The sequence below is a fragment of the Mesocricetus auratus genome, unplaced genomic scaffold (assembly GCF_017639785.1).
Source record: "Mesocricetus auratus isolate SY011 unplaced genomic scaffold, BCM_Maur_2.0 Super-Scaffold_100001, whole genome shotgun sequence".
Lineage (NCBI taxonomy): Eukaryota > Metazoa > Chordata > Mammalia > Rodentia > Cricetidae > Mesocricetus > Mesocricetus auratus.
Window position 1 is genome coordinate 16792593 of NW_024429187.1, and position 26199 is coordinate 16818791.

At 42.7% G+C, this 26199-nt stretch overlaps 1 long non-coding RNA gene across 2 annotated transcripts in view; it reads right to left on the reverse strand.

The window, feature by feature from the left end:
* Nucleotides 1-4560: 4560 nt before the first annotated feature.
* The window catches only part of LOC110341432, a 102262-nt gene continuing 80623 nt past the window's right edge, over nucleotides 4561-26199 (reverse strand). Inside the window, exon 3 of one of the 2 annotated variants that reach the window (XR_002383383.2) lies at nucleotides 4561-5224. This is a non-coding gene — a long non-coding RNA (uncharacterized LOC110341432). Of the gene's footprint in view, nucleotides 5225-10167; nucleotides 10467-26199 lie in introns of those variants that run through there. The other variant, XR_002383385.2, reaches the window with a different exon arrangement.

The window sequence follows — 26199 nt, forward strand, 5'->3', positions numbered from 1 at the left end:
CCACCACCACTCCCCAGGGTATTGATAATGAAAGAACACAAATTATCAAATTATATCGATAAATAGTCAAACTGTAACTGATATGGATTATAAGTTGCAATGAGTCATGGGAGTAGGGTATAAGAAACAGCAGCACTGGGGAAGCAGAGGCAGGTGAATCTGTGAGTTCGAGGACAGCCTGGGCTACAGAGCGAGTTCCAGGACAGGCTCCAAAACCATACAGAGAAACCCTGTCTCAAAAAACCAAACCAACAACAATAACAACAACAAAAAAGAAACAGCAGCAAATGCACTACTTCATGTCAAACAAAATTAGTTAGAAAGCACAGGTTCACTGGGCAGAGAGAGAGAGAGACAGAGACAGAGACAGAGACAGAGAGAGACAGAGACAGAGAGAGAGGGAGGGAGGGAGGGAGGGAGGGAGGGAGGGAGAGAGAGAGAGAGAGAGAGAGAGAGAGAGAGAGAGAGAGAGAGAGAGAGAGAGAGAGAGAGAGAGAACAAATGGCCTACCCAGGGCAGAAGCAGGAGATGGGGAGTGACAGTAACCAGACACTACCTATCTACAGCTGCCCAAGAAAGACAGGACCAAGGAGGAGGTATCAATGTCATAGACTCTGAGGCCAGATAACATTCCTTTCCGGTTCTAGCTTTGCCACCTACGGGTGTCACTCTCTCCTTCTGCTAGAGATGACAGCAGCAGCTGCCTCTGAGAATCCCTGATGTGTGTGCTAGGAAGCTCCTTTTACAGAAGGTCAAACAACAGTTTTCTCAATCTCACCCCTGCAGAGGGGCCAGGGTCCTACTGAAGGGTCTTGGTGTGGAGTGATGAGATAAATCATTCCTCACTCTGGAAAAGCGTCCACAGTCTTCCTCCACACCCTTGATGCCCTTCTCAGAAGTTTGGCTAGTGAGGCAGCATAGTTTGAATTGGCTTCTCCCTCAGCTGCAGTACTATAAGACAGCCGAGGGCCCCAGGAACAACACTCCCCCTTCAGTCCTCCACCAGGGGTTCCCAGGAACTCTTCAGGGTCCACTCTTGTAAAAACGCTGGACTTCATGGTACCATGGACACGAGCACGGGTGGAGAAATATCTGGGTTTGGAGGCTACGTTTGTCGTTCTTGATGGGTAACCTCCTCACCCGTTGTTTTTCTTGCCTGTGGAAATTTCTTTCTTTTTTTTTTTTTTTTTCAAGACAGGGTTTCTCTGTGTAGCTTTGGAGCCTATCCTGGCACTCACTCTGTAGACCAGGCTGGCCTCGAACTCACCGAGATCTGAGATCCGAGATCCGCCTGCCTCTGCCTCCCTAGTGCTGGGATTAAAGGTGTATGCCACCACTGCCCGGCCACCTGTGGAAATTTAAATCGGGAACGTAACCTGCTTCAGTTATGAGATGATGGCAGCAAAGGCAGATAGGTAACAGAGCCAGGAAGACAGGCATGGTGGTGCACAGCTGTAGCTCCCATTACTCGGGAGCCTCAGGCCACAGGACAAGTTCAAAGTCAGGCTGGGATAGATGGTGAGAGTCTGTCCCAGAGTGAAGGAGCACAGGAAACCCAGACGCGGCGTATAGCAGGCGGCATGCAGTGTTTCAAGAGGTCCGCTGCTTGGCAAGCGGTGGGACCCAGCTTAGTCATAGCACACACAACACAGAGCGTAACATTCACAGCGGAACACAGCACGGTCACTTTCGCCATCACAACAATCCATGAGGGAGACCCTATTGTTATTCCCATTTTACACATAAAGAAATCGAGGCGCAGAAAGGTTCGATAGTTTGCCAGGTCACACACGGTAAGGGTGACCCCATGATTCTACCTGACCCAATGCATCCCCACCTCCTCAGAATTCTGACAGGGTGACCACAGGACACAAGTTGGTTGCCAGGCCCCCCCGGGCATCCCCGACCTACCTAAAGCCTTCAGCCACGAGAATAACTCAATACAAGCTGTACTGAACGGAAAGCATTTACCTATGACATTTTGTCCACAAGGTCACACACACTGTCCTCTGTTCCTGTTCTTTTTCTTCCCAGAAGAGCAAACATGTTTTAGTGAGACTTCCTGTCTTCTTGCACAATTCCGCATCCTTTCTCCTAGTTGTGACCGGCTGAAATCTATAGTCCGATTCCAGTGTGCCCCACCTGAACTGCATAGGTGTCTCTGTTCAAACCCTCACCCCTGCTGGTCATTTTCTCAGAGCCTGGGATAATTGTCATCTCTCTGGCCCCTACTTCCTCCATCCACTTCTGCTCCAGTGCTTCCTAAGGGAACTCTCCACTCATCCATTCTGAGGACACAGGGCCCCACTCTTCAACAGCAGTTTCCGGAGCACTGGCCCACCCCTGTTTTCACTGACATCTCTTTGGAGACTTCCATCCAGCACTATACTGGGGATAATAGCATCTCTCCAACCTAGGTTCTCTCTAAAGTATATGACAGGTCTGAAAATATATTTTTGGATCAGCTACTGCCTCCCTGAATAGCCAGGGCTACCTGTTTAAATCAAAGTCACCTCCGCTAACCCAGGGTAGCACTGGGACATTTTACTCTTCTGGGTGTCTCCTGCGCTTCAGGAGAGAGGAAGTGGGAGTCCACAGAGACAGAGTGTGTCTTCTCCGGGGTCAAGCTGAGTCCCTGCAGCTGGTAAGGTCATAAGGTCACACACGCACCCGAAGGTCACATGTGCATCAGGTCACACACTCACACACACACACACACACACACACACACACACACACACACACACACGTTGGCCGTAGTCTCCACGGGATCCTAGTGTGTGACACTCAGAACCGGGAAAGAGTGACAGATCTGACCCTGCATGTGATGCCAAGGTCTGGCGTATGCATCGTGTGGATGAACCCCTCTGCTGTTTCAGGGTAACTGGGACTTTCAAAGTTTTGCTCACAGTTTCCAAAACCTCCCACAGGGTTGTGTCAGTCAGCGGACGCGTGTCCCGCATCCACAAATTGTGAGAAAACCATAAATTACAAACTAAGCAAGACATTTCAAACCATGTGTTAGCTTTCCATCGATGGATCAAAGTGAGACAAATCAACCCAAAGGAGGAAAAGTATTTTTGCTCCTGGTGGCAGAGGTTCCAGTCCATAGCGGCACGGCCTTGTTGCCTTTGAGCTGTGATAAAGCCTCACATCACCCTAGGTGTGAGGAGCAGAGGAAAACTGCCTAGGTACCTCCCAGCAGCTAGGAAATACCAAGCAGAAGAAGGAAGTGCCAGAGAGTTCTGATACCCTCTTCAAGGGCACACTCAAATGACCTAACTTCCTCCTTCCAGGTCCCACCTCCTCAAGGTCCCGCCCCTCTGGCACCCCCCCCACCCCACCCAAGGCTCCAAACCAAGGCCTTCATTCAACACGGGCGTCTTTGCAGGAACATTTCAGATCTAAACAATCGCCAGCTGAATTCAAAAGGAATTGAATAATTAATCTTTTCAACTGTGACATGCTCCCCGTGACATTCATAATGGACTGCTGTTGTCGGTATTTTTATGATTTCTATTTAAATTTATTTTGCTTTGATTTCAAGAGCAATTTGCATTACTATTTTCTCTTGTTCTGCTGTCTGCAACTGAGACTGTCATAATAGCTATTTCTAGCAATCAGATCCTTCTGCCTAGAGACATCTCATGGTTTCATTACAAGCCCTGTAAGCCACACCGTGATTATGGGGATTACCTGAGACCTCCAGGGTTCTTTCAATCCTATGTTAACAATCTCAGAACATAATTTGGTAACTCTGTTTGTGTGAGTTTGGTTTCTCAGATGTATTTGGTTCATGTCCCAACCATGGGGCGGGGCGGGTCACAAAACTAAATATCCTTTTCAAATACTTAATGGACAAGGAATATGTTTACTGAAGCTGAGTGCGATGCCATGTACCTGGGGAGGCTGAAACGGGAGGATCCAAAATTTGGGCCCTTTCTGCTTCAAATCCAAAAGAGACAAATATACATTTTTAACTAGCCCTAAATAAGCTAGGGCTGTGAATTGAACCAAATACATCTAAGAAACCAAGCTCACACAAACATATTCACCAAATTATGTTCTGAGATTGTTAACACAGGATCAAGAACCCTGGAGGTCTCAGGAAAACTTATTCTTGATAATCCAGGTGAGCCTCATTCACTCTGTTGAAACGCCTTAGGGACAAACTTGAGGTTTTCCCTCAGAAGAAAACAAATTTGCCTGAAGACTATTCCCTGCACCCAGCTAAGAGTTCCCAACCAGCTTCCTTCCCTACAGGCTGTGTACTATAATCTACTAGGGATGCACAATTATAAAAAACCTCTTCAAGACTTTGACAAGAAGTCGTCTCTGAGGCTGGAGAGATAGTTCATGGGTTAAGAGTATATGATGTTCTTTCAGAAGACCAGAGTGTGATCCCCAACACGTATGTCAAGTGACTTACAAATACCTGCAAATCCAACTCAGGGGAGGAAGTCTGGTGCTTCTGGCTCCCACAGACACCTGTACTCACACAGACACACCATGAACACATAATTTCAAAATAATAAAAATAAACCTTTTAAAAAAGATAAATCGCCTCTTGGTACATGCTGTATTTAAGCTCCAAAAGGTCACCACACATACTAATTTAGTGAACACAGGGTTATTGCTCCTCCGGGAGATATGAGGCTCAGCACTTGCAATTCTCTGATCACGCTGCTTTTAAGTTTGTAATAGACTTATTACAAACAATCGGTTTTCACAGCCTTTGAATGATTTAAAGCCGGGGCTTTTGAGGACATTTTGTGCTCCTTGGCGTCTTAGCACAAGGTAGTCTCACATAGTCTGAAAAGCTGCTCCTCCATGAAACCCTTCTTCCTCACCTTGGCAGCTGCTTTTGGAAATCTTCTGCAGATTTCTGATTTGCATAATCTTCCTTACATGCCCGCATCACACATATCATATGGCACAGCTCTGGGGGATGTGTGAGTCAGATAGCGCTTGCCCAGGGACTAAGTAAGCTCTTGACAGACCCTGGGTCACATGGCTGAGCTTTGTCTTTCTTTTGTTCTTGAAGCAATGCTATCTATTATGCTTTTATCCATTATGATCTCAGGAATTCACAAATTCAGCTAGATTTAAAGTATTTTTCTTATCCACATCAAAACTTACATATGTTGTGTTTTTGTTGTTGTTGCTTTGTTTTGTTTTTAACTTTCCTGGTGACTTCCTGTATGGAACAGTGAATTTCTTCTTCCTACAGTGAAAGGAGATATGTTGTAACATTGACTCATTAATATTCCTAATGATGGCTCGCTAACACATGGACTGTCCCAGAAGGCCAAACACAGACTTAGGCTTAAGAACACCAAAGGGAACTTAGCCCAAGGCTTACGATCCACTATAGAGAGTAAATATTAAAAATTAAAAAACTTTAAAAATGAGGGAAAAAACATAGAATGGCACTAAAACACAGTGCACACATACACACACACACATGTGCGTGCATATACAGCAAAAAAAGAACTTGTAAGTGTAAGCATTGAAAGAAGAAGGCACAGTGAGCCAGATGGGTGTGGTGGCATGTCTATAATCACAGCAGCAAGGATTCTGAGACAGAGAATTATAATAAACTCAAGGCCACCTTAGGCTACACAGTAAATCCTGCCTCAAAAATAAATAAATGTGCCGGGCGTTGGTGGCACACGCCTTTAATCCCAGCACTTGGGAGGCAGAGGCAGGCAGATCTCTGTGAGTTCCAGACCAGTCTGGTCTACAGAGCGAGTTCCAGGGCAGGCTCCAAAACAATACAGAGAAACCCTGTCTCGAAAAAAAAGCAATAAATAGATGCATAATTAAATAACAAAAATGAACTAGCCATATCCAACCTCCTCTAAGAATACTTGGGTCAGGCAGCTCCACAAACACGGTGGGTAGTAGATGGATTACCAAGTATGGAATATGGGTATCAAGACAATATGCTCCCATACACATAGTGTGTGTTCATGACTGGGGGGGGGCAAATGTGGGGTGGGGAGAGTGCTTGTGTGTGTCCTACTGCTTCCATTTCCAGATATCACTCCTCAAGTACCCTAGGAGATTCTTTTTTTCCTCATTGGAATTCAGTATTGAATCAGCGTCGAATAAATATTTGTGATTCAACTGACAGGAATGTCCAAGTTTCATAAAACATCCTGGCATAAAATATGATATTAGTGAAGGAGCCCCAAATCACAGATGGCTCGGATGCATGTCTCACAAATGGGGTTGGGTGCTGCAAGTCACCACTGGCAGGATGACCTCATGACAGTATGACCAGAAGGGCAGTGTTCACCCCTTCCGATGCTAACATAGGAGAGATTGCCCCAGCTCATAAAGCTGGAAAGAAAAGAAACCACCCCAAATTATACACGGGATTATTGGTACAGTTAATGCACAAAGCTACACACATGGGCTAATTCTATAAAGGCCAAGTGTCCTTTAGAAAAGCTGAAATTTGAACTAACAGAGGTTGAGGGGTCTACTGAAGGGCCCGGATCTCAGGGTCACCTAAAGGAGATGCTGTGACAAAAACACTGGTTTACTCCTTTTGAAGGTGTTCAGAAAATGCTCTGGTGGTCTGGTGAAAGCATAGACATTTAAAGAACTTCTTCACAATATGGATCCAGGCTAACAATAAATCCAATGTTAAAAATGAGAACACAAAAAAGAAACTGAGAAGTGTAACTCCCTGAATAGCTATAACCAAGCGAGGTGCTGTAAATGGCATTATGTTTCATGCGTTTTCATTATTATAAGATCACCTAAAAGTTACAGTTATCTACAGTGAGATGGCAATGTTTTTAAATGTAGATGAATTTACCCCCCACCATGTCAAGCATACTAAGGAAATTCTCATAACATGTTTGAAGGGATGTTGGGTGTGTGGTTTTCACATGACTGTGACAAAACGGCCGATGAAAGCAACTTAGGGAAGGCTCATTTTTGGTTTGTCAGTTGGTGGTAGAGCCTATCCTGGTAGGAAAGTCATGATCGTGAGGCAGCCCCCATGACATCTGCCATCAGGAAGCTGAGAGGCATGGATGCCAGGACTGAGCTCACTTTCTCCCTTTTCACTGAGTCCAGTATCCCCCCCATGTGATGGTACCCCCACCCTACGTTCAGGGTTGGTCTTTCCTCTCCAGGTAAACATCTCAGAAAAGGTCACAGGCAGACCCAGAGGTGTGTCTCCCAGGTGATCAAGTCAAGTTGACAATGAAGATGAACCATCGTCACACTGTGGAATAAATACATTTATCTCACAGAGTAAAAGAAGATGGGAGGTAGAAAAATTTCAGAAGCAATACCTTTATAGATGTCATGCAAAGCAAAAGACTTGGGGAAAGCAGCAAGAAGAATGTTGAAGATGTAGTAAAAGGAAGGACTACAAGCCCTGTATGGTGGGGTACACCTGGAATCCCTACACCCAGAAGCTGAGGCAGGAGGCTCCCCTGCAAGTTGAAGGCCAGCTTGGTCTACACAGTCAGATTCTGTTTCAAGAACAAAAAGAGAAGGACTAGAAAGAAGAGGAAGAGGAAAAAAAGCCTCTAATGATCTTTGCTTCCTGGAACATGTGCCTTTCTATAATCCTGTCCCACAATGAATGAGGGATTGCACATGTGACTAGCAGAGTATTATAGAAATGATGGTTATGACTTTCAAGGTCTGAGCATAAAGGCAACTGCCACCTGCCCAGCTCTGTCTGCTCCCTGTGGGAGAGCCAGCTATAGTTCACAGAGACAGGTAACCAACCACATGGATTTCCTGCAGGGACAGGAAGAGAAACTGCAAGCGTCTAAAATCACTCTTCCGGGCAAGAGGAATACTTGCGTTATTTATATGTGCTTTCCCTCCTCTTTTTTGGTGGGTAATTTGACCAACGGAAGAATAATTTTAAAATATGGTTGAAAAAGGAACAGTGTGTTCTAGGGTAAAGAATTTAAAAGAAACATACAAAGTATAAACATAGGGTCTCAGTGTAGGAAAAGGGACCAGTCAAAGAAACATACCCTGAGCAGAGCCAAAGAAACACACTTTGACCCTGCAACCAGAACCAAAGAAATGTACCCTGACCCTAAAACCAGTGCCAAAGGAACACACTTTGTCCCTGGAATCAGAGTTGGTGAAAGAAATGTACCCTGGCCCTAAAATTGGAGCCAAAAGGCTTAAAAGGACCAGAGAAAGAAACACACTTTGGCCCTGAAACCAGAACCAAATCTGACCCTAATTCTGTGTAAAAAAGTAACCAATCCCGGAGCAGAGCTCTAGCCAATCTGAGCTCAGCACTGAAATCGGACCAATCCCTACTCTGGAAAAACTTCCCCACCCCCCAAGAATCCCTATATAAGCCCTGTGTATGTTCAGCTTGGCTGGTCCAGCTGCCTTCCAATAAACCCCTTTGGATGAGCTTTGGGTGAAGATCTTCTTTTGCAGTGGCAACAGAGCAGAGGTGACCCTGGGCAGAGCAGAGCAGAGCGAGCAGCGCTGTAACACTTGCCCGGGAAACCTTCCTCGGCAGATCGGAGTTGTTACACTCTGCTCCCCGCTCCCCGCTCCCCTCTCCCTGCTCCCCAGGAGCAGAGCTGAACTATAGCAACTTAGCCCGAGAAACCTCCTGCCAAGCAAAACTGCTACACTAGGCGAACATCCCCAGCTGGAAGACCCTGTCCTGCTGGAGTGGAGCTGATACACCGGAGAAGCCTTTCTCTGAGGCAAGGCTGTAAGCTGCTAAGCTTACTGCAACCTGTGGTGGTCCTTGGCTCCCGAGCTCCAGGATACCTTTCCACCTGAGCTGTGTAACACTAAGTATTCTGTGACTCCCAAGTGCCAGAATACCTGACCCACTCCTGTCCCGACCCATCCCGAAACGCTTACACTCAGGACATTTCATTTCAAACAGGAGGCATACCAGGTCATAGTTACCCTTTCCTCTCACTTGAATTAGCTGCCTTTTTTTTTTTAGAAAGAAAACTTAACAAACGACATACCACAGTTCACCACCGTAAACCTCTGCAGTAAAACCACTTTACCCACACTGAATGCTTGTTCAGACATGCATTCACTTTAAAATCCTGGCCAAAAGCCTGTAAAGTAATTATAACCTTGAAAAAGATCCAGCCCTCGCAAAAGTTGCACATAATTTTTCTCCCCCAGAGGAACAGAATGATCTAAAAAAAATCCATACGCTATTAGGACCCAGGTTTAATTCCTCAGCGAGTTAGCACTTTACAGGGAAGGTGGAGTGCGATGAAGTTCCCGTTTTGCACCTGAGTTTAACGGAGCTTCTGGAAATTGCTAAGCCCAAGGCCCTGCACCGTGGACTCTCACTGTTCTCCAACCCAATGATGATGTGAGTGAGACTACAGCAAATTATCAGCATCTAACATGTGTCAGATGGAGGCCAAATCCACGCAGGACCCACTGGGATAAGGAGAAAAATAGACCCAAACAACACTCTCCATGGCTGCTTTGTTAGGCACTTTTTCCTATTGCTATAACAAAACACTTGACCAAAACACTTAGGGAAGGAAGGAGGGGCTTCTTTTGTCTTGCAGTTTGTTGGAAACCACTCATCACTGTGGAGAAAGCATAGCAGCTGGAAGTAGCTGTAGCCACAATCATGAAGCAGAGCAAGATGAACGCTGGTGCTCAGCAGGCTTTGCCCTTTTCAGTCCGTCTAGTGCTCAAACCAATAGGATGGCGCCACCCACAACCAGGGCAGGTCTTCCTTCTCCCAACTAATAGCATGGTGCCACCCACAAACCAGGGCAGGTCTTCCTTCCTCCAACCAATGGTGCCACCCACATTCTTCCTTATTCTTTCTTCCAACCAATAGGATGGCGCCGCTCACAACCAGGGCAGGTCTTCCTTCCTCCAACCAATAGGATGGTGCCGTTCACATTCAGGGTGAGTCTTTCTTCAGTTTAACCTTTCTGGAAACACCATCCCAAGTCCTGTCAGTTTGGTGGAGGATTAACCATCTCAGTTACTGAACATCCCAGCTGTCAAGGGTTCAACCTCACAAATACAGGGCTGACAACACTGCGAAATCTGGGTCTAAATTCAAATACCTAAGCATCCTATTTTCTCGGTATGTGATTGCCAAGGAAATTATACAACATTTCCTGAGTTCTGTATATCCTAGGGCAAGTGTGGCTTTCAGGGTGTGTGCCAGCCAGAAGCATTACTTTTCTGGCTTAACACAGATACTCTTTAGCATTTTACAGTGATAGAGAGATGAAAAATTAACCCAAATTTTTTGAGAAGTTGAAAGAGGATGTCATACATTTACTAGACATGAAGTTTATCTGAGACCTCCAATTCTGGGAAAATTGTCAGCTCTACAAAGATTGTTGTGCAACAATGACATAACCTGTTTCTTGATGGACAGTAGATCCAACCCGATGCTGCAATGTGCTTGTCACTTCACTTGAAACATAGACATTGAGTTTCAGAAGTTCCTAAGGAGCAAGCCAGAAAAATATATTTCTATTGCTTCTGCTTACTTTCTTGGCCAGCAACATGCAATCACTTAATCACCTGTTCCAGCACAACATTTGCCAGCTGCCTGGATGCAACAGGCAGGAGTTAAATCCCATACCGTGCAATTAGCTAAGCATTACAGATCACCAGGTACTCAAAGAATGATGTAAAGGATGCAGGTGGATGCATGCTCAATAAATGGTCCTTGTTCTAATCTTCCCCAGCAGAGCCAATGAAACACGTGCCCTGTTTGCTTTCCCCAGTCGAGGGAATTCAGATGCATCTTTTAACATAAATAAGCTGCCATTTCAATCTTAAAATTATCAAGATGAAGAAAGATAGACTTTGGAAACCAGCTATGTATGTTTAATACATGTATGAGAGCAGGAGCATAAGACATCATTGCTGTGTGTTCGTTTTGTTTCTAATTACCCATATTGAAGGGGCAAATGTCTCAGACCTCACCGGTCAGTACTCCCTTCAAGCCATATACATCCAGCTGTAGATGTTCAGAAATGATTATAAGAAAGTTTCCATTAATCTTCATGTTCTTCAGGAGAAAATTAAAGTCTCAAACCTTAAATCAATTACTAGGTATGAGTAATAGCACAGTAGTTTCTCCATCCCACAGGACACAAAATCAATCATACCACAAAGACTCCTGATGCCATTTCTTAAATATTAAATTCCTTCAAGAAACAAATAGATACAAAGGAACTCACTTGATATTATCAATAGCAAGCCTCTACAAACATGCAGGATTCAAATATGATTTTTAAAAATCTCAAAACTCTTGCCATTTTTCTAAAAAGTATTATCATTAGTATGAAAAGGCTTGAATAGTTTGAATCATTGTGTTTAAATATCACATTCTTTCTAACACAGAATCACTTTTTTAAAAACATGGGAATAGAAGCCAAAGGCAACCACAACTGTTGCCAAAGACAAGAGCTCTTTTGACACTGCCTCCAACTCCCTCCACTTGTTGTGGAATATAACTTTAACTACTGTAAAGATGTGTTACATTTGTTTGTTGTGGGATATTACTTTTTAACCTTGCAAAGGTGTGCTGCTTTTGTTTATGCTACATTTGCTTAATTATGTAAAGATGTGTTGCTAGTGCACCTTGCCTGCCTAAGGCACCTGATTGGTCTAATAAAAAGTTGAATGGCCTATAGCTAAGCAGAGAAGGAATAGGTGGGGCTGGTGGACAGAGAGAATAAATGGAGGTAGAAAAAGAGAGAGATTGAAAAAAACAAAAAAAGAAAGAGAGAGAGATGCCCAGAGCCAGCTAGCCAGGCAGCTGATAGCAGACAGACAGACAGAGTAGGACATACAAAATAAAAGAAAGGTAAAAAATCCCTGGTACAAAACATAGATGAAAAGAAACAGATTGATTTAAGTTTTAAGAGCTAGTGCGACAAACATAAGATAAGGCCAAGCATTCGTAACTAATAATAAGTCTCCATGACATGATTTGGGAGCTGGTTGGTGGCCAAAATAAAGCCTGTTACGTCTACCACCAGGCAGGTACCTGTCTACCTCCCCATGACTCAGCCTGAGCGGCCACTGTCACACTCACTCATCTGGAAATCATCCACCCCCGTGCTAGTTATGGTGCACTTTCTGCTTAGAGACTTCCCCACCTCCCTTTAGTTGACTATTATAATCTGCTCCAGCTAAGTTTCCGCCATTGGATGAGAGTCTGTGGGCTGTGACTGACAGCACTATACACATACTTCTTATCTTTGTATCAGCACCACTTTTCCACTGCTGTGTAAGCAGCCATCATAACCCACCCCAGGCAGTCTCTTGTGTATGTTCATGTTCGTGGGTGACAGAAATGGTTCCTTGGGAATGGCCTTGAAAAACTGAGCTATCTTCCCAGCTGCTGTACTTCATTTCTCAGAGAAACCATGCAAAGCTGGGCTAGAGGCCACTCCACTCACAAAACAGGAAAGTCAGTCTTTGAAGAAAAGGGAAGTGAAGGCCACCTAGACAACAGACAAAAAGAATTCTCAGAGCCTAGAGGAGGCATAGCATGAATCAGTCAGACTTTTCTACTTGTTCTGTCCAGAAACTAGTACCCCACACCCACATTCAGGTTCTATGAGATCTCCTGCATCCTTCCAGTGAATCCCCAGCTTTTGCTTACCAATTTTGGAAGAATTTTAGTTTCTAGCAAGGTGCTAATATGCAGGAAGGAAGTGTGATTGGGGAATGTCCTTCTGTATATATGTTTCTCTTATTGGTTGATAAATAGACATTGTTTGTCCAATAGAGGCAGGAAGATAGGCGGTACTAGAAGATGAGGAGAATTCTGGGAAAGGTAGGCAAAGAGACACCTTGTAGGGACAGGGAGGATAGAACGTGCCACTTGTTATCTGGTAGATAAGGCCATGTAGAAATGCATAGGTTAGTAGTTATGGGTTAATAATTAAGACAGAGCTAGCCAATAAGAAGCCCTAGATATCGGCCAACAATTTCATAATTAATATAGTGTAAGCATGTTTATATAGGGCTGAAGCATGGTGGGACCAGGCAGGACAAGAAACACCAGCAACAGAAGTGATAAGTAGCTGGGTTTTCACTGAATGATCAGGGACTGTCTTTTAACATTTTAGGTTGGAAGAAAGATTCCCTCTCAGATCCCAACACTAAGCAGAGACTCAGAGTTCTCACCTGCTGTGGGAAGAACATGAATGTTCCAGAGAATAGCAGCTCTGCAGTTTTATAAAAATTTATAAGAATGCCAGAAGGAACTGCGACGGTGGCTTAAACAGAAACGCCCTTTCCCTGCTGTCATCTTCAAGATGAAAAACTAGAAACCAGAGAAACAAAACTGCTGGCCTGAGGCCACACAGTCACAGTCGGGCCCTAACAGGCATGCCCTTCTCCCTCCCCTACCTAAAACATCTCATACTTTTAACGCATATAGGGACATACCTACACGTGGATGCTGGCCTTCAGAAGAGCATGCCATGAGTCATGCTACGTCCTGATGTTTCTAGGAAGCAGCAGTGAAGGTCAATCAGATTAGTGGTCCTTCAGACATTGTAATGTCTTGGTTTCATCATGGTAACCTCTGCCTCAAGAATAAGAGAGACTCTTGGTCTCAATGTTTCTCTGGTGTCTGCTCATTTTTTCTCCCATCATTACAAATTGGGTGATGTAGCAAAGAATTGTTGGAGCACAACAAACTATATATTGGAGATAAAATTCTGCATAAAAAATCAGACAATCATATTAAATAAAATGTACATGATTGTCGCAGCTAAAGCCCAGATTACAATTCTTGCCACACTTCTAAGTAAAATTGCTTAGGCTAAAAGATAAGAAGAAAATCTCTGATAAAGATTAAGGTTACACAATGCTCTATCAACAGCTAAAGCATATTGATAATCGATTGGGCTTAGTTGGGTCCCCAGGCCATAGCATCAACACACATGACTGTTTGGTTTTCTTTCCTTTTCAAATTATGATAAATCAATTGTCTCCTTCCCCTAGACGCCTGGATTTATGTGTTCTTTAAATATTCCACCAATACTTGGGAGGTTAAGTCTTTAAAATCTCACAGTAGAAACTGACTTCAGAAGCTATGTGCTTCTACCAGATCACATATAAATAGCGAAGTCTGTGGCATGCAAAAGATATTGTAAAACTTAACTCAACAAAAAAAAAGACTTCCTGTATGGAAATAAAGCTTATCTACCAAAAACATTAGTAAAATATGAAGGCAGTGAAATGGTTGGGTGGGCAGGCCTGACAACCCAAGTTCAACCACAAGAAGCCATGTTAAGGTAGAAGGAGAGAACTAACTCTACGAAGTAGGACTCTGATCTCCACACACATGCTATGGCATGTGTACCAGACCACAAATACATCAAACATCATCATCATCATCATAATAGATGATTTAAAAATTAGTAAAATATGTGGTTTTGACTAAAGAACTGGTCCCCCTACTTAGTGTTCCTAGAATGTGGTAGAAACTCCAAGAGGCAGGATCTAGTAAAAGGTCCTCCCCGCACTGGCTGTGTGCCCTTAGGGGATGGAGAGGTCCTGCTCTCTCTTCTCTCCCTTGCTCACTTCTCTGCCATGAGGAAAATGGTTTTACCCTACAAACATCTCGCCCCGGATGTGCCACTGAGGCCCAAAGCAATGGAGCTGGTCATGAGTGAGACTGTCACTACCAGGCCTGTGACTTGGTCCCTAAGGCCTTAAGTCACAATAAACCTTTGTACACTGATCATTCCAGATATTTGTTATAGTAACAGAAAGCCAACTATATAAAGCAGAGACTGAAGAGAGGGGGGAGGAAGAGGGAGGGGAGGAGAAGGGAGAGGTACATTTAAAGGTGTTCACAGAAAAGTCAAAAGCACCACGAATATTTTCAGTCCATCTTCACCTATTAGATAAACACGCCCTCCTGGGAGGATCTGGCTTGGCACAGCATCTGATTCCAAACAACACTGGGCTTTATGTTATCCTGGTACATCTTTCCTTCTATTGTATATTTCTTTACGCTGTTTTTGCTTCCTCTCACATGCTAGGAGTCCATAACAAGAACACAAATAATTCATATCATAAACACCTCTAGCTGAGATTTTTTTTAACCATTTTCCTTAGCTTAAAGTAACGGGAAATGCTATAAAAGAGAAACTACCTCTCATCAACAGTTCCTCAGTTGCCTTAGGATGAAGACAGGATTCCCTTACAGCAGCCCTTGTACCTCTATACCAAGTCATCTCCATGGCTTTTTTATATTACGTCACTTACTCCTCACAGTAGTCCTAACGTGCAGGCAGTAGTGTGTCTGCCATTGCATATGTGAAGAAACTGAGGCACAGAGGGCTTCATCAATTCACTCAAGATCATCTACTTGGTGAGTAACATTACAGGGCAAAAGCTCAGCCTGTTCAGGATAAATGCATCCATGCTCTTAGCTACTCTGAATATTGCCTAACTCCTAGGCTTTTTATAATAAGAAAAAAATTACTTGCAAAATGGTTACCATCATCTTGACCATAGAAAGCTAGCCCGCATCATCTACAAAGAAATCACTATGCTGATCACTAGGCTGATGTTTATGAGTCACAGTGAATATTGATGGATCATAAAGTAATATTTATATTTTTAGATTATCTTATATCTATAGTCCTATTTTCTTTCTGCTGGAAAAAAATTGGGCTTCTAAATTCTTTGAAACTACAAAGATTTACTAGTTGGCTTAAAGTTATGTTCTTATGGAGGAAAAATATTCATGTGTCTCCTGTGTTTTCTCAATATAAAAATAATTGATACGTTTTACAATTGTAATCTACTGAAAACAAGGAAGGAAACACGCACATGCACGTGCACGCACGCATGCACACACACACACACACACAGAGGCATGTGCACACTTACAGCAAAACCAGAAGCATCTACACCCCACAGGATATCTTTTGATACATGTTCCTGGTGATATATTGGGAAGCTGATGCCTAAATTTGATTAGTTCCAACTGAGAAGAGGAAGAGTTTATTTTCTATTGACAGAACCTCGCATGAGTGATGAAAAATTGCCAAGTCTCATCCAATCCACATGAAGCAAAATGAGCCAAGGAAACAGTAGCCAGAACCTCTACCAGATGCAACTCAGGAGTTAGAGGAATTTTATCTCCTTCACATGTGATTTATTTGGAAGAGCTTTTAGTGATAATTTCTAAATGAAGCCAAGAAGCATTTTATTGAAATGAGGCATTTCAGTGCTGAGTTCTGTCTAAGGAACAGCCCAGTTTCAAACAAGCATTCAGCATAAAACATCAAAAGAATCTGTGCCTTACTATATACACTGGGGATTTGACTAGAAGGAATAACTACAGTCTTTCATATATACAGAGATGAAAGATTATGGATGGATGGATAGATAGATAGATAGATAGATAGATAGATAGATAGATAGATAGATAGACAGACAGATAGACAGACAGATAGATGATAGAAAGTAGATAGCTAGATAATAGACAGATGATAGGCAAATGATGAAGATGATGATGATGACAGATAGACAGATAGAATCTATCTAACCCAGTCACTATGAAGGAATTAGAGAGGCCTAATTAGGCACTCAACCACTCAAAGAACAATAGAGCAGAACTCTCTGACACAAGCTGGTAAGCCTCTCTTCCCTAAAGATAATATCTAAAGGAAAGTAGTACACCCTTAAGAAAATGAGCAATGCCAATCATTCATGGATCCCATCATTCCTGCTTCTCCTACAATCAGGCAGGTCAGCCAGATACATCCCTCTTTGAATATTTCTTTCAAGAAATTCAGAGGCCCTCACCACAGACTACTCTAAACTTGGAGGCCTTCACCAAAGCCTCATCTGCAGTGAGTACTACTAGAGAGGAATAAGGCCAAGAGAAATAGACATGCCTCGGGCCAGAAGACCTGGTATGCTGTTAAGATCCCTGTGGGAACCCAGGTCACACACCACGCACAACACAGCAATATCCCAGCACTGGTGGAACCGAAGGGCCCAAAGCAGCACTCACTAAAGCTTAGCTGTGCTTAGCTACTGATGGCCTACTCAAGAGCCCTGTGAACATTTCAACTGTGCATCAGTGAGATCCTTGGTACCAGCTAATTTTGCAGTAAATTTAGCTCATGGTCTATGAGGCTCAAAGTCCAAATACATAGGGTAGGCTTGAAGAGGTCTGCCCTTCATTGCCTCACTTCAGGGCTCACAGAGAATGAGAAGTGGCAAATATAGGGAACCAAGAACAGGAGCAGCCCAGGGATTACATCTCCCTCCAGGACAGAAAAAAAATCTCCAGGCTCTAGACCCACCCTGAGAACTGCCTCCCAAGGGCACATCCCCAACCATCTAAGGACCTCCCCATGAGGCCTTGCCCTACAAGTCCCTCACATCCCAGTAATGCCACCCTGTGGACCACACCCTCAATCCTAGTGGACCCAGAAGGGCACAAACATAACCAGCCACAGCACAGGTAATTTATCATTTACATAAAGTTTTCAATATGCCAGGGAACTTCCAGCTCACAGAAAAAAAAGGACTAGAGAGTATATTTAAATAGCAAAGTAGCCAACACACAGATAGACCCATAATTTATTTTACTGTTAGACCTATCAGCCAGACAGGAACTGTAAAATAACCATGATGGTCGTGTTTAAACAATTTAGTAGAAAATACAAGTAAGATGTGTCTGCAAGAAGGGTATTTGTGGCAATTTGAATGTAATTGGCCCCCATAAGGTCACAGGGAGTGGCACTATTAGGAGGTATGGCTTTGTTGGAGTGGGTGTTATATTTGTTTATGCTCTGGAGTGTTTGTTTAGCGATGTGAAGATGTGCTGCACTTCTTTATGTTGTGTTTGTTTAACTCTGTGAAGCTGTGATTGTTTGCCCATCTAAAACATGTTATGGTCTAATAAAGCACTGAATGGTCAACAGTGAGGCAGGAGAAAGATAGGAGGGACTGGCAGGCAGAGAGAATAAATAGATAGAACAAAGAGAAGAAGGAGGAGGAGGAGGAGGAGGAGGAGGAGGAGAAGAAGAAGAAGGAGAAGGAGAAGGAGAAGGAGAAGAAGAGGCAAGATAAAACAAGGAGAGGTGGGTGTCAGGGGCCAGCCACCACCTCGCCACCCAGACAGCCACGGAATAAGAGTGAAAGTAAGGTATACAGCAGTAAGAAAAGGAAAAAATCCAGAGGCAGATGGTAGATGGAATAATTTAGGTTAAGAAAAGCTGGCAAGAAACGAGCCAAACTAAGAAACCTCTGTGTGGGTGATTTATTTGGGAGCTGGGTGGTGGACCCTCAAAAGACAAAGAACCCAAAGAGCAAAGAGCCAAAAGAGGAAAGAAAACAACATTTTGGCACTCAACATGGGACTAAAATGACTTACTGAAGTTAAAGCAAGATCAGATCACCAATTTTAATAGACCTACAACGCTAGTAAAATAGGAACAGTCATTAAGTCACTCAGCCAGAAAAGAAAAGCCCAGGGCCAGATAGTTTTAGCTCAGAATTCTACCAGACTTTTAAAGAAGACCCAATACCAGTATGTCTTTATTAGGGTTTCTGTTGCTGTGAAAAGACCACAGAAACGCTTAAAAAGGAAAACATTTAATTGAAGTGGCAGCTTACAGTTCAGAGGTTCAGCCCTTTGTCATCATGGTGGGGAGCATGACAGTGTACAGACAGGCATGGTGCTGGCTACATCTTGATCAGAAGACAACAGGAAGTGGACACTGACACTGAAACTTAAGCAAAATAGACCTCAAAGCCCACCCCCACAATGACACACTTCCTTCAAAAGGACACACCCACTTCAACAGGGCCACAACTCCCAATAGTGCCAATCCCTATGAGCGTATGGGGGTCAATTACATTTAAACTACCACACAATATTCCTTAAATTATTCCACAAAATGGAAACAGAAGGAATATTGTCAAATTCATTTTAAGAGATCATGGTTACCCTGATACCCAAACCACATAAAGATTCAATAAAGAAAGAGAATTACAGACCGGTATCCCTTAGGAACATAGATCCAAAAATACTCAACAAAACACTTTCAAACTGAACCCAAGAACACATCAAAAAGATCATCTGCCATGATCAAGTAGGCTTCATTCCAGAGACACAGGGATGGTTCAACATATAAAAATCAGTCAATGTAGCCCACCATATAAGCAAACTGAAAGGAAAAAAATGATCATCTCATTAGATGCTCAAAAAGTCTTTGACAAAATCCAACATCCCTTCATGAAAAAAGTATTGGAGTGATTAGGAATATCATAGACAGACCTAAGCATAATAAGGGCAAGTTCAGCAAGCTTACAGCCAACATCAAATTAAATGGAGAGATATTCAAAGCAATTCCATCAAAATTAGGAGTAAGACAAGGTTGTCCATGCTCTTCATATCTATTCAATATAGTACCTGAAGTTCTAGTCAGAATAGTCAGACAACTAAAGGAGATCAAGGGGGTACAAACTAGAAAAGAAGAATTCAAAGTATCTTTTTTTGAAGATGATAAGATAGTGTACATAAGCAACCCCAAAAATTCTAATAGGGGACTTCTACGGGTGATAAACGCCTTCATCAAAGTGGCTGGGTCCAGGATTAACTCAGTAGCCCTCCTATATACAAATGGACTGAGAAAGAAATCAGGGAAACAAAACCATTCACAATGGTCACAGACAATATAAAATACCTTGGAGTAACCCTAACCAAACAAATGAAAGTCTTGTATGACAAGAACTTCAAGTCTTTGAAGAAAGAAATTAAAGAGGACATCAAAAGGTGGAAAGATCACTCATGCTTATGGATTGGTAGAATTAACATAATGAAAATGGCCATCAAACCAAAAGCAATCTACAGATTCAATGCAGTCCCCATCAAAATTCCAGCACAATTATTTACAGACAATACCCCATTTCATATAGAAAAAACAAAAACCCAGGAAAGCTAAAACAATCCTGAACAATAAAAGAAATTCTAGAGGTATCATCATCCCTAATTTTAAAGGGATGGAGCTCCCACAGTGCTACAGAGCTATAGTAATAAAAAATCTTACAGTATTGGCATAAAAACAGACACATCAATCAATGGAATCAAAGACCCAGATATAAATCACATACCTATGTGTAGGGAGAAACTTAGGACTCCATCATTAGCCATGTGGCGCTCTAAAGATGCATATGGATGTGGTAACGAAAGGGCAGAACCACGCCGCTAACCACACCCACTTTGGGCATGACTAGACACAGAGTGGTGTCTAGTCATGTCCCTAGCCATGCCCAAAAGTGCCTGACCCCTTATTCCTATGGCAGCTACATGATGGCTCCCTGTGTTTCTCCTTCCCAGAGTCCTCCTCAACTCCTAGTCCTACCTATTTTGCTTCCCTATCGGCCAACAGTACTTTATTGACATATACACAGGACTTCCCCATCACCTATGGACACCTGATTTTTGACAAAGAAGTTAGAAAGAAACAATGGAAAAAAACAGCATCTTCAACAAATGGTGCTGATCTAACTGGGTGTCTGCAGGTAGAAGAATGCAAATAGATCTGTATTTATAACCCTGAAAAAAACTCAAGTCCAAGTGGATCAAAGACCTCAACACAAAACCAGATACACTAACCTGATGGAAGAGAAAACAGGGAATAGCCTTGAACACATTGGCACAGGAGACAACTTCATAAACAGAACATCAGTAGCATAGGCTGTAAGATCAACAATTAATAAACGTGACCTCATGAAACTGTAAAGCAAAGGGCACTGTCAACAGGATGAAATAGCCACCTACAGAATGGAAAAGATTTTCACCAACTCCACAGCTGATAGAGGGCTAATATCCAAAATACATAGAAACTAGACATCAACAAAACAAATAATCCAATTTTTAAAATGGAGTAAGATCTAAGCAAAGAATTCTGAAAATAGGAATCTTAAATGGCTGAGAAACACTTAAAGAAATGCTCAACATCCTTAGCCATCAGGGAAATACAAATAAAAGCTACTTTGAGAGTCCATCTTACACCTGTCAGAATGGGTAAGAACTATAACACAAGTGACAACTCATGATGGAGAGGATGTGAAGCAAGGGGAACAGTCCTCCATGGCTGGTGGGAGTGCAAACTTTACAGCCACTATGGAAATCAATATTCCCTCAGTTCCTCAGAACAGGCAGTTCCTCTGAGAGTTGGGAATCAATCTACCTCAAGGTCTATCTGTACTACTCTTGGGCACATACCCCAAAGATGCTCCATCCTACCTCAAGGACCCTTGCTCAAATATGTTCATAGCAGCCTTATTCATAACAGCCAGAAGCTGGAAATAACCTAGATGTCTCAACTAAAGAATGGATAAAGAAATGTGATGCATTTACACAATGTAGTGTTACTCAGTTGTTTATTTGGGAGCTGGTGGTCCCAAGAAAGACCTACTACATTTAAGTGCTTCCTCTTTTCATTTATTTATTACTATTATTAATTATTACTATTATGCTTAGAGTATTTAAAACTCAGAGAACTTATAACAGTTAAGTGATGTCATCTTGAGGTAGCCAGTGTATAGCAGTTAAAAGCACTGGGGAACTTTTGACCTGACTATGTGTTTTCAAATTTCAGCTCTGCCACTTAGAAGCCATGTTATTACAGGCTGATCACTAGACTTTCTATGTTTTACTTTCCCTATCTGTGAAATGAGATCATAAAAATATCCTGAATGTTTAATGATGTTAGAATACTGGAGATAGAATAGTTACTAAGTAGCTGATATTTAGCCAGTGAACAGAAACATTAGTCATTACCATATTTTGTGTTGTTACAATACAATTGGTACATAAGCAAGTGCCTCCCCTTTCTCCTTTGCTCACCGCACTAATAACGTTGCAAAAGTCCAAGCACTAAACACCTCCTAACCTGTGGTTTATATTTACCAGGTGGAACCACAAATCTATTTGTACACCTGTAAAGGAAAGGATGATCCCTTTTTGGCAGCCCTTTGCACACCTGTAAAGGAAAGGATGATCCCTTTTCCGGCAGCCCAAAGGAGGCCATGTTGACTTTATTTCCTGTAGCCACGGTAGCCATGTTGATTCAGTATTCACTAATGACCACTAAGGGAAACCATAACAGCACTAGAGACACCACAAAGCACTGGGGCACTTGCTTTTAAATAGCTAATGAAGCACTGAGAAGTTCAAACAACCACAGAATCAGAGTTGAATGAGGTAGATGCTGTAGTTACATCATGGTACTACAATGAGCATAGAGCACAGATACTGTCTGGCATATTGATTTTGTCTCCCTTGAATACTGTGGTAGTTTCTTCTCTCATTGCTGTAACTAAAATACCTGACAAGAAGCAACTTGATAAGGGACAGGTTTATTTTTGGTTCAGTTTGAGAGAATGCCATCATCGTGCCAGGGGAGGCATGGTGGTTGGTGCGAACCTTAGGTAGCATTTCACGTTGCACCTGTAGTCAGGAAATAGTGATGAGTAGTGGCACTCAGCTTGCTCTCTCCTTTTTATTCACCCTGGGACCCCACACCATGAGATGGTATGGCCCATGTCTAGGGTGGGTCTTCCTCTCTCCATTGAACTTTCTGGAGACACTCTCAGACATTCCCAGAGACGTTTCTATGGTGATTTTAGGCCTTGTCAACTAGACAATGAAGATCAGCCATCACTGATATATACCGCACAGTAGGGTCATCATTGGACCACATTGTAGGTTTTCATTTCTATTTTTTAAGGAATTAACTATTATTTTCCACATTGTGTTCCATAATGGCTATACCAACCTATATCCTAGCCAATTATGTGCAAGTACTTCACAAAAGCCAAAATATGGAACCAACCTAAAAGGGTGAAAATAAAGGAAATGTGGTATCTGTGTTTATAGTGGAATACTGTTTAGCCCCAGAAAAGAAAATCCTACCATTTATTACATCCTGGGTGAACCTAGAGGACACTATGTTAAGTGAAATAAGGTATTCGTGAAAAGACAAACTGATTTCACTTACATATATAAACTAAGATTTAACTCGTAGTCACAGAGTAACTGGTGGTTACTAGACCTGGAGCCAGGAGGTAAGAGAAACAGAAGCAGCTGGTTACATTGCACCTGCATGTAGGAAGCAGAAAATGATTAATGCTGGTCAGATTACACAAAATTTATCATAAAGGAGAAATAACCTCAAGAAACCTGTCATAGTCTCCCTTTTCTTTACTGGAGATACAGTCCAAGCCTCCAGTGGATGCCTGAAACCATAGAGGACAATACTTACTGGGTGTAAAGCCCTGTATACGTACCAATGATAAAATATGACTTTAAGTTTTGACAGTTAATTTTTAAAGCCAGTAGTAATATTGTACAATTACAACAATTAACTGTAGTGAGAAGGACTATAATGTCCTTCTCTTGAAAAAGTCAAGGCAAATGTCAGCCATTCCCAGATGTCAGTTGACTGTAGGTAACCATGACGGGTGGAACCACAAGTAAGAATTTCGATATTGGAGCCCAGCGTTGGTGGTGCACACCTTAAATCCAGCACTCGGGAGGCAGAGGCAGGTGGATCTCTGTGAGTTTGAGACCAGCCTGGTCTACTGAGCAAGTTCCAGGACAGCCTCCAAAACAATACAGAGAAACCCTGTCTCAAAAAACCAAAAAAAAAAAAAAAAAAAAAAAAAAGAATTTCCATAATGGATAAAGGAGCCATTCACCCAAGAAACATAGCAACCTTTGATATGTATTCATCAAGCTGCAGAGTTTAGATATACTGATAGAAAAGAAGCTAGCAAGTTTTGTCAGTGTTTATAGTGAAATACTGTGTAGCCCCAGAAAAGAAAATCCTATGATTTATTACATCCTGGATGAACCTAGAGGACACTATGTACTGCTTTGTGCTCCCCATGGAACCAAATACAGATACAAATTACTGCCTCCTGGGCATCTGTTATCATTGCTTTTCCTGAGTCACCATGTTGTGACAGCGGGCTTAGCATCACTATCATAAAGGCCTACAACTAGGCAGGAGAGCTTCTCCCTCACAAGGAAATTAAAATATTCATAGCAACCTAAGTTTCACGACATCTTTGAACAAAGACATGAGAAGATGGGAGAAGTGACCGTTAGGGACACAGAGAAGGGAGGAGGGAGTGGGGCACAACATTTCCAGAAAAATCTACAATTCCACCCATTGTCATGGCACCCATAGTCAGGACAATGTCTAGACTATTATGCAAGGAGTCTTTTCCTGTGAATTAGTCCTGAACTCTGGTGGGGAGATATTAAAGTAAAGGGAGTTTGGCAAACATCAGTGTAACATGGAGACTTATTCAGCCTCACACCTTGTTCATGTTGACAGACAGCGGCTTAATGACATCCAGAACTATCCATGTGAGCCCAGTATGGGGGTGGGATTACCTTCCAAGTTAGTGTCCTATCCCATGTACTCTTAGACTCTCAAACTTTTGCATAAGACAAAAATCTTCATTTGCTTTGAGAGATTAAACAACTTGAAAATTATACAATGTCTTCTTTGGGGGAAAATGACAAAGCACGAGACCCCTGCCAATAAAACAGGACCTATCAAGAATGAGTCACCAACCCCACGGGGCCAGTTAAGATAACTTGGGAGCCTCCTTAATTCTCCAGTCCTTACAATTTCACTTCCATGCCACCCATGAAACCATTCTGAACCTGGCCCTGACCCAGGACTTGGCCTTCCTGACTTGTACAAGGACATGGAAACAGGGACTTCTGAGACCCACTGGGTGGGTTTCATCCAGTTTACAGGCAGACCAGATCCGTTTACGTGTGCAGGATTTTTGTCCTGTTGACTGCCACATTTTCTCTATAACGATGGCACCCGGTGTATAACAGGAACTCAATAAACACTGTTAAAAGAGGGAATCTGAAAGGGCTTTAAAATAGGCTTCTCAAAAAAAAAAAGAAAGAAAGAAAGAAAGAAAGAAAGAAAGAAAGAAAGAAAGAAAGAAAGAAAAGAATAACAGCAGCCAGGAATTTGCTGAGCCAAGAGCTGTTTCAATGAGTCCTATGGTGTTGATCATCAAAACGTGAATACACATACATATGAAGAAAAAAGGAAATCATCAGGTACATGCTTGTAATCCCAGTACTCAGTGGGGGAAGGTGGGAGGATTGCTGCGCGCTCAAGGCCAGACGGGGCTATAGAGTGAGATTCCAGAGTGAGTTCCAGGATAGCCAGGACTGTTTCATGGAGAAACCCTGCTTCGAAACAAACAAACAAAGAATAGATAAACATGAAGATAACACTGGCCGGCAAAATGACCCAGTGAGAAAATATGTGCGCTGCCAAGCTGAAATGACCTGAGTTCAACCACCAGAACCCATAGTGAAAGAAGGACACTAATTCCAGAGTGCTCTCCTCTGACATCCATACAAGCACCACACACACACACACACACACACACTCTCTCTCTCTCTCTCTCTCTCTCTCTCTCTCTCTCTCTCTCTCTCTCTCTCTCTCTCTCTTTTCATAAATGCATATGGAAGGTTACTGCTACAGAAGCTTCCTATAATATATATTACACTAGACAGACAGACAGGCAGACAGACAGACAGAAAGTGTAAGTGAAGTTACCCTGTAACACAACAATAATGCCACTGCTAGGCACCACAGGCTAACAAACAAAAAAGTCCAGTGCCAGGAATGGGTGTCTCTTTTGGAGTTTTTGACCAGTGAGGTCACATTGACCACTGACATTACAAGCTACTTCCAGTGCTCTCGGTTACCTTGTTGCCAAAGGTTTCTTTTAAAAGTAAAGAACTGGAAACTGAGTTCTGATGCTTCTAAGACCCATTCCAGCAGTGGGATTGCTTCCACAGCTTTAGAACTTTGTTAAGACGGCGCTCAGAGATGGGAGCAAAGGAAGAACTCTCCAGAGATGGGATGAAAAGCGGAAAAGATGTAGGTGACAATTACCAGACAGCCTTTAGACACTGAGGATGCTAATTCACACAAAAAGTTTAAAAGATCACGACTGGACCAGTGAGTTCCAAGCCACAGAGAACACTAATTCATAGGGAAGCCTTAGATGTGGACCAGCAGAGAGAACACTTGTTACCATCCACTTGTCGGTGAGAAAAGTAGAAGGAAATTGAGAGACAGTTTTGTTTTGTTAAATTAACAGACTTGATTT